The following is a 10,797-nucleotide window of genomic DNA, read 5'->3' as shown; positions in this document are numbered from 1 at the left end:
TGTGTCCATCATTGTATACTAGGATGTGCGATGTCGATGTGAATGAGAAGTTATGCCTTAAAGAGTAATCAGGACACGCACCATGGTTATCGTTACAAGTTACCAGCTGCGATGCATGCATGATTGAGTGACATACAGTGGTGGAGCCACCACCTGGGCACCTGGGTGGCCGGCGAGGCTCATCGACGAAATTTAAAAGAAAGTTTTAATTGTATTAAAGAAGAGCACTGTAATTTGCTAGCTAAATTTTTTCCATGTATTGATTTTGAATTTATTTTAGCCTATTCCATTTCTGTTACCAACATTTTATTCTGGAGAAAATTTCAAGAACAAACACTCGAGTGATTTATGTTTATTTGACTTTTCAATTACAAATGTACGACACATTTTTGTTTAATAAAGAAATCAACTATACCAGCTTTAGGTATGTAGATCGAATAGAAAAATTCATATTAGCGCAGTGAGAAATCGACCATCTAGCAAATCTTGGCGGCCGATATCCACCCATAAAAATTTCAAACTCTCACAACCCCGCGCCTCCCTCCTCCCTCCAAAACAAATAAAAAATTCCAAGGCCCAGCAGAGCCCGCTTGGTTGTAAATCCTAGCCTCGTCTTCCCATCGCAACCGCCCCATCACCAAATCAGCCACACTCTCCGGTCGCACCCGACGGCGCTACTCCATCCCACCGCCGCCCCTCTCTCTCGCTGATCCACCCGACGCCTCCACGCCTTTCTCAAGCCCTAGGCGCCGCCCGCCCGTGGATCTCTGCTCCAGCCGCTGACTGGCTCTCTGCCGCCGCCAGCTGCTACCAGGTCGCCATGGGAGGTCTCAGACTCCCGGTCCGCGCCTCCGCGGGACCCTCGCGGAGGCCTTGGGGCGGAGGCGCAGGCTCCTGGCACGTTGCGTGGGGCGGCTAGCCACAGGCGGCAGCCGCCGCACTGGCTGCTCGGGGCCTCGGGCGCCTGGCCGGCGAGCGGCGACCCACGGATCCGACACCTCGTCGCGCACTCACACGGGCTCGTGCGTAGCCGCGTGGGCAGGGGCACAACCGCTCAGCCGCAAAGGTAGTTCTGAGTAGATGTTTATTATTACAAATTATTTTGCAATGGTCACTTGACACTAGAAACAATAATAGAAGCTTATGTCTGTAGCGTTTCCTAGCAGTTCTTGCTAGCTGCTTTGGGAGCCTGATAGCACCTTGTTTAAATGTATATCATATTGATGTATGCAATTCTTGAATACGATTGTCGAACTGCACGTTTTACATGGTTACATGGGCGTTTCTGACAGTCAATTTCGGTATCAATATCTCTAAATTTCCTGTTTCTTAGTTTGCATACGTAACTTATTATTCAGTTTTATATTCTTTGGATGTAGTTTCAGTTACCAGTTGTATGCGTAGCTTATTATATGTTAGATGTGAAGCTGCATCATTCTTGGATGATTCATTTATAGAAAATTTCAGCCCTGATAGTACAATGCATTTCCCTGTGTAGATTCTTTCTGCAAGGGGAACTGCTGTAGTATTATGCATTTTTTGCCTGCTATATGTACACTGTAAGCACAAAAGTATGTACTGAATAAGACAACTGTTAGCCAATTACAAAATTAAACCTGGACAAAGATAGTTATCAAGTGAACATTGGCTGACTGCCTTTTCTTGTTCAGTTGTTACTCTATAACTTCTCTGTTTATTTTGTCTCCTTGAAGCTACTTCTATGTGATACTTCTCTGTTTGCAGAGAATGTTGGTTCAGTCACAGGTAACCGATTTTCACAGTAGGATTCAATTTGTGTGGAATTTGCTGCATCTTCAGGCCTTACCACCAACCATTTTCTGCCTATGCTTTGCTCAAGTGATATGCAGTTCTTTGCTTTAATTAGGCATGAATTGATCCAGATCTGATAATCACTATAGATGCTAACTAGAATTGCTGCATCGTTCACTATTGTCCTGCAATGATGCTTTTGTGGTTGGATATGTTGCATCAGTGGCACCATAACGCAGTAAAATATTCATTCTCTTTGTTTTTTGTGCTATTTACAGGGATATGTTCTGCATGTATTGCAGTACTGTAGACTTTAATATACTGGCATTCTGAACTTGACCATTAAACTATAAATTTGCTGTGGTGTCGTGTATTCTAAATGCATATGTGCCATCGGCCAGAAAGTCTAGATTAGAGATGGAGTTTAGTGTACTGCTAGTTTGCTAGGTAAATTAATCTTTGGAAGTTCATGTACTACTACTGCTTATTTGTGAATCCACACGATACATATTTATCTAGAATTCTAGATAATTGTCGTGGACTGTTTAAATAAATCATAAGTTGTAGAGAAGAAAACCTGGTACCTAGCAAAAAAACAAGAAGAAAACCTGGTACCACTTAACAGTATTGCAAATGCTTATTAATTTAGAGTTGGAAAATAGAGCAGCATAACCTTTCAGTTTTTTTTCCTATTCCAGGGTAAAGGTGAATATTTTTTTCACTTGCTGTTCAATAATACAACTGGAGATGAAGGGTAGATTACTATCTACTTGCAGATGGTAATTTTACTTTTGCGAGAGATGAGGATCTATTACTATCAAGGCGAGCTGCGTCTGCGAGCACTGACGGCAGCTGCGGCGAGAAGTGGAGAACTCGACACTGGCGGAGAGGTAAGCTGTGCTTGCCTCACAGTCTCTCGCTGTCCTCTCCATGTTTTGTTCGAAAAGAGATAACCTTGGTTCTGTATTGCAGAATTCTTGTGGCAGTTATGGTGTAGAGACATAGATTTTCACGACACTAGCATTGTTTTATCAAATCAATGAAATCCATTTTGTGTCATTTAATAACCTGAGCTTTCCATTAGCTTTGTTAAGAATATCTGATTTTCTACTGCCTACTCGATCAGATAGCATGCCAGATACTGAAAGCTACTTGTTTTTGTTAACTGCAGAGAACATGATATAGGTTGAACTGGAGAGGGCATATACTTGCTTAATTGTTATGGCTCTAAAGTTGAAGCATCTGATTTCTGTAAAAAGATTTCTGTGTAATCTCTTTGCTATATGCCACCTGTTCTTCTGAATTCATTCCCATGAAATTGTGGACTCATTCTGGTACCTTAAATCTGCATGCAGCAGATGACGGATGTTTATACCGATCCTTTTTTTTTTTACTGATCTTTTATATTGTTGGATTTCGTGAGAGGCATCCAACTTTCTTGATAAGCTTGTTATGATGACACTATTATGGCTATCTGAGGGTGAACTTCCTGCCACATTAGGCAGAGTAGTGTATAATAGGCGCCTGTATCTACTACCTAGGCCTGTCCTGATCTTAGTTATATATGTTTTAAATCTATATCCATGTGTAAGTCACAATGAAAATAAAAGGGAACACCTGTTTTTTCATTCAAGCATGATGCAATTGTTTGTTTATTGGTTTTCTGGGTTCTGAATTATGATGATCTGCACCTTTTCTTTCGCTATGTTTGTGCTGGAAGCCTGCCTCATTTGTGTTCTTTTATTCATGATAACACTCCTGATTTTCTATATGTACTATGACCTGTAATTTTCTCCTGAGAGCCACCTTAGGTTCCGGCTAAAAAATTAGAAACAATTTAATTGAAGGTACTATGACCTGTAGTGTTCCATATTTCCTGGAACCAAGCATTCTGTATAACAACCCGGTTTTTTGTGCAACCTAAAAATTCCAACTCTTTAAAATTTTTGCTTGAATGTGTGTTGCATGTAAATGTTAGGTCAAACTTAAGCCAAAAGTTTTCCCGTCCCACCCCAAATTCAAAATCCGAGCTTTAAAACTTTTTACCATGAGCTGCTTGTCATGAAGGTTGGCCACCTACGTGACAAGAGGTGTTTTCAAATACAATGTTTTCAAGGAAAATTAAAAACCTTGGTTGAATTCGAGCCGTACTCGAATTCAACATGCAACCCGCATGCATGATTTATTATTTCCTAAAACGAAAACCAAACTCTTGCTCATCTCCTTCAAAGGAAGTTTACAAATAAAGTGGTGCACTCATTTAGTTTAATCATGCATGTGTGTTTTGGTTCTTGCTTGTTTGTGCTTGGAGGTAGCCCTTTCCTAAGCATCCCTAGAGAAAATAGGGAAACCTTTTTCCCACTGTTCCCTTGTAGCACACTTGGACTATTTGGGAAAGCTCAACGTGCTAGTCATTAGGCCATACGACTGCCCTCCTCCTTCCTAAATCCATTTGCTAATCATCTTGTTCATGCACTAGGCGCAGAAGCACATCTCACCAAGCTGCATGGCCCTGTAGCCCTAGGCCCACACCTCCTCTCACGTACTCACATCACTCTTGCCGGCCTTGCCTCTGCCTCTCTAGCTCTAGGCCGTGAGGCCGAACACGAGCACACCCGAGCCCAACTTTCCTCCCTCCGCTCGTGAACAGTGCATCCGGTCACCGTCTCGCTCAGCGTCCGGTCGCTGCTGCTGACACCTGCTGTTGCCGAGCAACTGATCGGACGCGTCCGGTCCTCATAGGGCCGCGTCCGGTCATCTCTGCCGAGCTTGTTTCTTCGCGATCTTGCGTCCGGCTTAGTTCTCATTTTTGTACTTGGACTATGCTTGATATCTTGAGTCTTCTCTTGTGCTCCTAGGTCTTGCTTATGGTGTTGATCGTGGGATCATCATGTCACCTTCGTCCGAGTCACGTCTTGCACCCTATTGAACTACAAAACAATTACTTGCAAATTCATTAGTCCAATTTGGTTGTGTTGGTCATCAAACATCAAAATCTAAAATAAATAGGCTTAAGGTCCATTTTCCTTACAAGCGTCATGTCGCGACACGCCCAAGCCGCGCCGCGGGCGAGCAGGCCCGTCTGATAGACAGGTGCAGGGAGTGCGACGGCCGGGGGCCCATGGCGTTGGGGGCCCATGAGTATATCCCTCATTACTACAGGTATACAGGCTCATACAGTCCATTTGATGGTGCCGCTTCGTATGATCGTATCCCTGGTCGCGAGCGACCCTTCGTATTCGCCATCACGAGTCGCGACTTCCTTTGCGGTTTCGGTGACGGCGTGCTTCGCGGGAATCTCTGCGGATTGAGGGTGGCCGGCGGTGGGCACGGTGACCTCGTCGGCATGCTGCAGTCCTTCAGCCCTTCAGGTCAGCACTCAGCAACAAGGCGAGCGCACGATCAGCAGGTTCTGGTCTTGCCTCCGCCCTCCGGCGTTCCCTATCTGGCTGTATGTCTCCCTGTCCCTGATCAGTTTTTTTTTTCCAGTTTTGTTGAATCAGTTTGTCAGTTTGACACTCGGCGCTCCGTGACTCTGTGGCCAACGGTAAGTGATTGCAGTTGCAAATTTGCAGTTCCAGTTCAGTTATCAGTTGTAGGAATCTAATTTTCTAAATTCTAATTCAATTATATTTTTTGAAAATGATAGATGCCGCCAAAGAAACATTTGTCGTTATCAAACAAGGAAACAGAGAAAACTAGAAGATCAATAGAAAGAATAAAAAAAAGTTGCTATACATAAGTTTTTTTTCCAAGTTCAATGAATGCCGAAGTCAGTCAAGATCAGAGGCAGGAACAAGATCAACCAATAATTGCACAAGCTGATGGCAATGATGGTGGTACAGAAATGCCCGAAGGCGGTTCTTTTAAAAAGCACTAAAACACTACATTTGAGGTAACCATAATATTTATTTTACCGTTCTTTTTGCTTCTTCAATTCGATGTAATGTCATTTTTTATTGAACTAAATATATACTGCAAGTTATCTCTTATTAGTAGTACTATTATGTATTTGAAACGTCATTTTGAAAGATTAGATTGTTGGGCCCTTTGTGCCTTACTTGCACGAGGGCCCTCAAAATTATTGAGACGGCCCTGCGGGCGAGCGTCCTTGACCGCGCGGACCAGCGCCGCGACCTGCTTCACTTCTCGAATCTTCCCAGCGCTACTTGCCCTGGGCTTCGGATACTCGCCATGTAGTGCCATCCCATCGGACGGCACGGACGCCGGTGCCCCTCGCCATGGAACCTTAGCGCCGCGCTATAAAGCCCCTCGGCCAGCCCTCGCCTTTGCCATCTCCCTTCCCCAGTCGCCATGAACCCCAACCCCTCTGCCTCCTTTCCAAAGCGCCATGGCCGTGGTGCCCTAAGGGCGACCGTGCCGGCCACGGCACCACCACGGCGGGTCTGCAGCACGACGGCCGCGGCCGCGTTGTCGACCTCCGCACGACTACCGTCTCCACTAAGCCGCGGCTCGACCAATCACCCCGCCCTTGCCGTGCCAAGTAACGCCGCCGCGAAGCCCTGGACCTACGTCGAGCCTTTGCCCCTACGGACCACCGCGATCGCAAGCCTCTTGGTCCCACGCTCCTACACGTCCGTGTCGGCGCCGCCGTCCGCGCGCCCGGGGACGTTTCGGCGTCGGGAGTATTCCAGCCTCACGTCCTCGCCGTCTTTGTCACGACCGCGACATCGAGCCAGGCCGCACGTCCACCCGCACCACGACTTCCTACACGTCGGTGAGCCCCTCTCCCATGGCAAGCTTCCATCTTTTCCCTCCTCTTGGACGATCTTGCCTGAGTTCGGCCCTGGAGCCGTTCTGTTCCTCATAGGGAAGCCTCACCTTCGCTCCGTCCCTTGCAGCCTGAGACCGTCGTCTCCGTCGCGACCACCACGACGTCTGCGCGGCGACCGTCCCGGACCACCATCTCGAAGCCGGCTTTGCCACCACCAAGCGTCACTTGGGCAGCCACCCGGAGCCGCACCAATCCAAGCCGCAGAGCCTCACCTCGACCTCATCATCCACCAGTTAGCCGCTGGTGAGTACACAACCCAAAGGCCCATCCTTTTTCCCCGTCCCCGTAGGTTTCTTCACTGGCCAGCCTTCGGGCTGTTGCCGCCTGTTTCCTTGCTAGATCGGCGGCGACGAACACACCGCGGCGACCCAAGTTGAGTGACCTCACGTTGGCGCTGAGGAGATCTAGCTCGCCTTCAACCAACGAGCCACCGGAGCATGCCGTCGTTCAAGCCTTCCAAAGCCACCCTCGTCCGCGCCCTTCTCACCGGGACGTCGTGGCGTCGAGCCTCCCTGGCCTCACGCGTTCAGTCTCCGACGAGCTCGCCGATGAGCCCCAAGCACCCAAGCTCCTTCCTTTATCGCCGAGTCTGCCTTATCCATGCCTATCCCGGCCTTCGTGCCAGAGTACCCTCTTTGTAGGGGCACGATGCCGCGTCGGTGGCCACCCACGGTCACCGCAGGGCCAAGCCCCGTCACGCACACAAGTAGCACACGGCGACACAGGGCTGACGCGCCAAGCCACAACCTTTGTTGCCTGCCTGCACCAGCCTTCGACGCCGGCTCGGTCCTTGCGTCGGCAAACATGGCCTTCTGGCGCGTCGCGGGACGTTCCATGCCCACCCACGCGCGAGCACGGCTCCTTATGGACACAAGCCAAGACCTTTTCCTTTCCTAGCGCGCGGCTGCGCTCTCGCACGCGCCGCCGTGGTGCCTACGTGCGCACACCTACCAATAGGGATGAAAATGGATCGGATACGGACGGATATTATTACCGATATTACATTTGTTTTCATATTTCTGTCCGGATTCGGATTCGAATACAGATAGTGTCAACTATGTCGGATAGTATACGATTGGATATCGACATCATAAATATGCGATTTTAGTATTCGGATACGGATACGGTATCGGATGTTGGATATCCGGACTCGGATACGGACAGATCTCAACCCCTCTAAACGGATTCGGTTTCAAATACGGTCGGAAAATATCCGTACCATTTTCATCCCTACCTACCAACCACAGGTTTGCCGTAGCCCTTCACGGCCACAACCGCGCACGAGGCGACGTGGTCACGAACACCCACACACCTAATGCCCTTGACCTGGGTCCGCGAAGCCGCATCTTGGAAATGACTACGCCGTTCATGGCCGCCCACCATCGAGGCGACCCTCTTGCACGTCATGCCACCACTTGCCCGAGCCCCGGCACATCACCGCCGCCGTGAACCACCCACGATCGCGGCCTCACGTTTGAACGCCACAACACGGCCTCCTGTTGCGTACGCACGCGCCGAGACTGGCACGGAGTGCCTTGCCACCCATCGCACAGACCATGCGATTCACGGTCGCTTGCGCACGTTGCCATGGCCGCAGCGACTCCATCGTGACTCGACGCAGCGGAGGCATTCCGTGCTTGCGGCGCACACGCACAGCTTGGCAGCGGCCTGGCCTCTGCCTTGCTGCCGCTCAGACACCGCCACAACACCACTGCCCTCGCCCTCACCCTCGTCGCGGCTCTATTTGGGTGCGGGACGCCGTTGACCATGGCACACAACACTGCACGCACATGAGATGCCACACCGGCCGCCTCCGGCGTTCCGTCAAGCACGAGGATTGCGACTGTCCTCTTCTCGTCCCGTCGGTGGACGCTGAGGCTCCAAGGCCTCGCTTTTCCCACCATGGCCTCCTGCCACGGTCAAAACCACCGCATGTTCGCCATGGGTGTGCGCGGCCATGTCCTGACGTGGCCCTGTCGCACTTGACCAAGGACCACCGCCTCCTCCCTTCCACTTGCCCTGCCTGCTGCACACGGCCGACGCCGGCGCTCGCCATGGCCACTGGCCATGCACGCACACACTTGCATAGCATGGCGTCGCCGTGACACTCGTGGCCACCAAGTCCATGTCCTCCTTGGACCCCGCGGCAGCCAAGGCCAGCCGGATCACAGGCACTGCACACATCACGTGCACTATCGCAGCGCGCCACAACACGCGTCTACCGTGCTGCCCATATCGCGGACACACCGCGATGGCACCCACACGCAACGTTAACAAGCCCCTGCCTTCACGGGTCGAGGCTCCGCCTTGCCTCGGCGTCACGCTGTCGGCAACCTCGTTGTGACCCTGCACGACGCCATGACGCGGTGCCAGCCGTAGCACCATGACATCTTCACCACGCCTTAGAGCTCCGCCCTATCCAAGCCTCTGGTGAGCACGTCCGGCCCTAAAGCACCCACCTTTTCACCTTGGTCGTTGTCGATGTTTGACCACCGATAGCCTGCCACGGGGGTACCCAGGGCAGTATGTTCGGGCTTCAGCGTATGCAGAACTCGACTGGTTAACTCAAGAGACAGTCGATTTATCCTGGTTCGGATCCCTCGATCGTTGATCGAGTAATAGCCCTACGTCCAGTCGGCGTTAGCCTTTGCGTTGAATTGAGTGTAAAGTGTTGTGTTGTCATCAAAGTCTCTAGGAACCCTGCCCCTCTTTATATAGTCAAAGGGTCAGAATCCTAGTCGGTTTACAATGAGAGTTCCTAGTAGGATTATAGAATAATACTACTACTAAGTTTATAGGGGAAGAATCCTAGTTAGACTAGATCTTCTCCCTTCCTTGCGGAGTATCCCGTGGGTCCCGCACCGACAAGCCCCCGAGCACTTCATGGTTGAGCTCTAGAAGCCTCGTCTTATTCCTTCAGGTCTCGTCGAGCAGGAACGAACGCTGTCCGAGTGCTTTCTTGAGCGAAACCGTGTAGCGCTTCATGAGATCTTCGCGTGGTGTGTACCTTTTTTGAAGAAAAAAGTACTCCCATTTGGGTGTAGCCCCCCGAGCCTCTTGCTGTTTGGCACAAGGAGCTGGAGGGTCTTCTCTTGAAATTGCTCTGATTCTTCGTCGAAGGGCTCCTGAGCATATACCCGGGTTCTTTGTCAAAAAGGGCTCGGATATAGCTATGTCCGGGTTCTTTTTGTCGTGTGGCCTAGAAGTGGTCTAACTTGAAGAAGTCTTCTGAGTGATGTGTGCTTTTTTGAAGGAAAAAGTACACTCACTGAGTGTAGCCCCCTGAGCTTCTTGCTATTTGGAACAAAAAGTTGGAGGGTCTTGAATCTTACGTTGTTTGAAAAACTGCTGTCTTGAGGAAGTCTTCTGTGTGATGTGTGCTTTTTTGAAGGAAAAAATTCACTCTCTGAGTGTAGCCCCCGAGCATCTTGCTGGGTTCTTTTATCTAAAAAGAACTTGGATACAGGTTCTTAGGCATATTCTCTGGTAGTCTGCTATTGTCAGATGTAGTTGTATGGTGGTGGGTGATAGTTAATGCTGTTTGTTCACAAGTTGTACAGTGTTGGTATATTCTTCCGAATATGCTCATTCTTGAGTACTGCTCCTTCACTGTCCTGAGTCCTCTTTCATTGAATTCTGTCTTTTCACTATGTCCTTTGTTAGGTTTGTTCCGTTGGTGCTCCTGGTCTAGGTGCACCGCTTCTTTGGCCTATAAATATCCTCCTTGCTGTGCTGTTTTGATTCATCGAGCATTTTTTGCGTGGTCTGAAGTCTCCATAGTCATGAATATGGTAGTTTGTGAAGTAGAGCAGCCTCCGGGCGAATTTTGCATTTCTTGTGTATGTTGCCAGTAGCTGGAGGGAGTCTTGTGATAGAGATTAGAGGTAGGCTAATCCCAGCAAAAGCATTGTACTTGGAAGTACGTGGCGGTAGTCGGAGGGAGTCTTGTGATGTGGGATGTGTTCCTTCATCTGACAGTTCTGGGTTGATCCTCGTCGCCTGCCCTGAGACTGTCCGGTGCAGATCAACACCATATCCAGCATCACATCGGACTTGGGTAGACAGATGCCTGTCGGCCTTCTCTGCTCCATGTTGTCCCGCCGTGCTGCTGATTTCCGCCTTGGATGCACTGCGTCCGTCCTTTGAAGAAAATAGTGTAGCCGAGAGCGGTCTGTTCTACCGAGTAGCAATTTGGAACACATAGTCGTTCTAGAGCCTAGCTGTGTCCAGGT

General features: G+C 49.6%; 1 long non-coding RNA gene across 2 annotated transcripts; it reads left to right on the top strand.

Annotated features, from left to right (window-relative positions):
* The first annotated feature begins 568 nt into the window (after positions 1-568).
* On the top strand, positions 569-3,097 carry LOC136458301 (uncharacterized). 2 transcript variants are annotated; one of them, XR_010759962.1, is made up of 3 exons: positions 569-1,066; positions 2,469-2,660; positions 2,942-3,097. It is a non-coding gene; the product is annotated as an uncharacterized lncRNA (long non-coding RNA). The 2 variants fall into 2 exon arrangements; XR_010759961.1 differs by having other exon boundaries at positions 569-2,660.
* Positions 3,098-10,797: the final 7,700 nt, after the last annotated feature.

The sequence above is a fragment of the Miscanthus floridulus genome, chromosome 6, assembly GCF_019320115.1.
Source record: "Miscanthus floridulus cultivar M001 chromosome 6, ASM1932011v1, whole genome shotgun sequence".
Lineage (NCBI taxonomy): Eukaryota > Viridiplantae > Streptophyta > Magnoliopsida > Poales > Poaceae > Miscanthus > Miscanthus floridulus.
The sequence above is the reverse complement of the archived record's forward strand: the minus strand, read 5'-3'. Positions and strand labels throughout refer to the sequence as shown.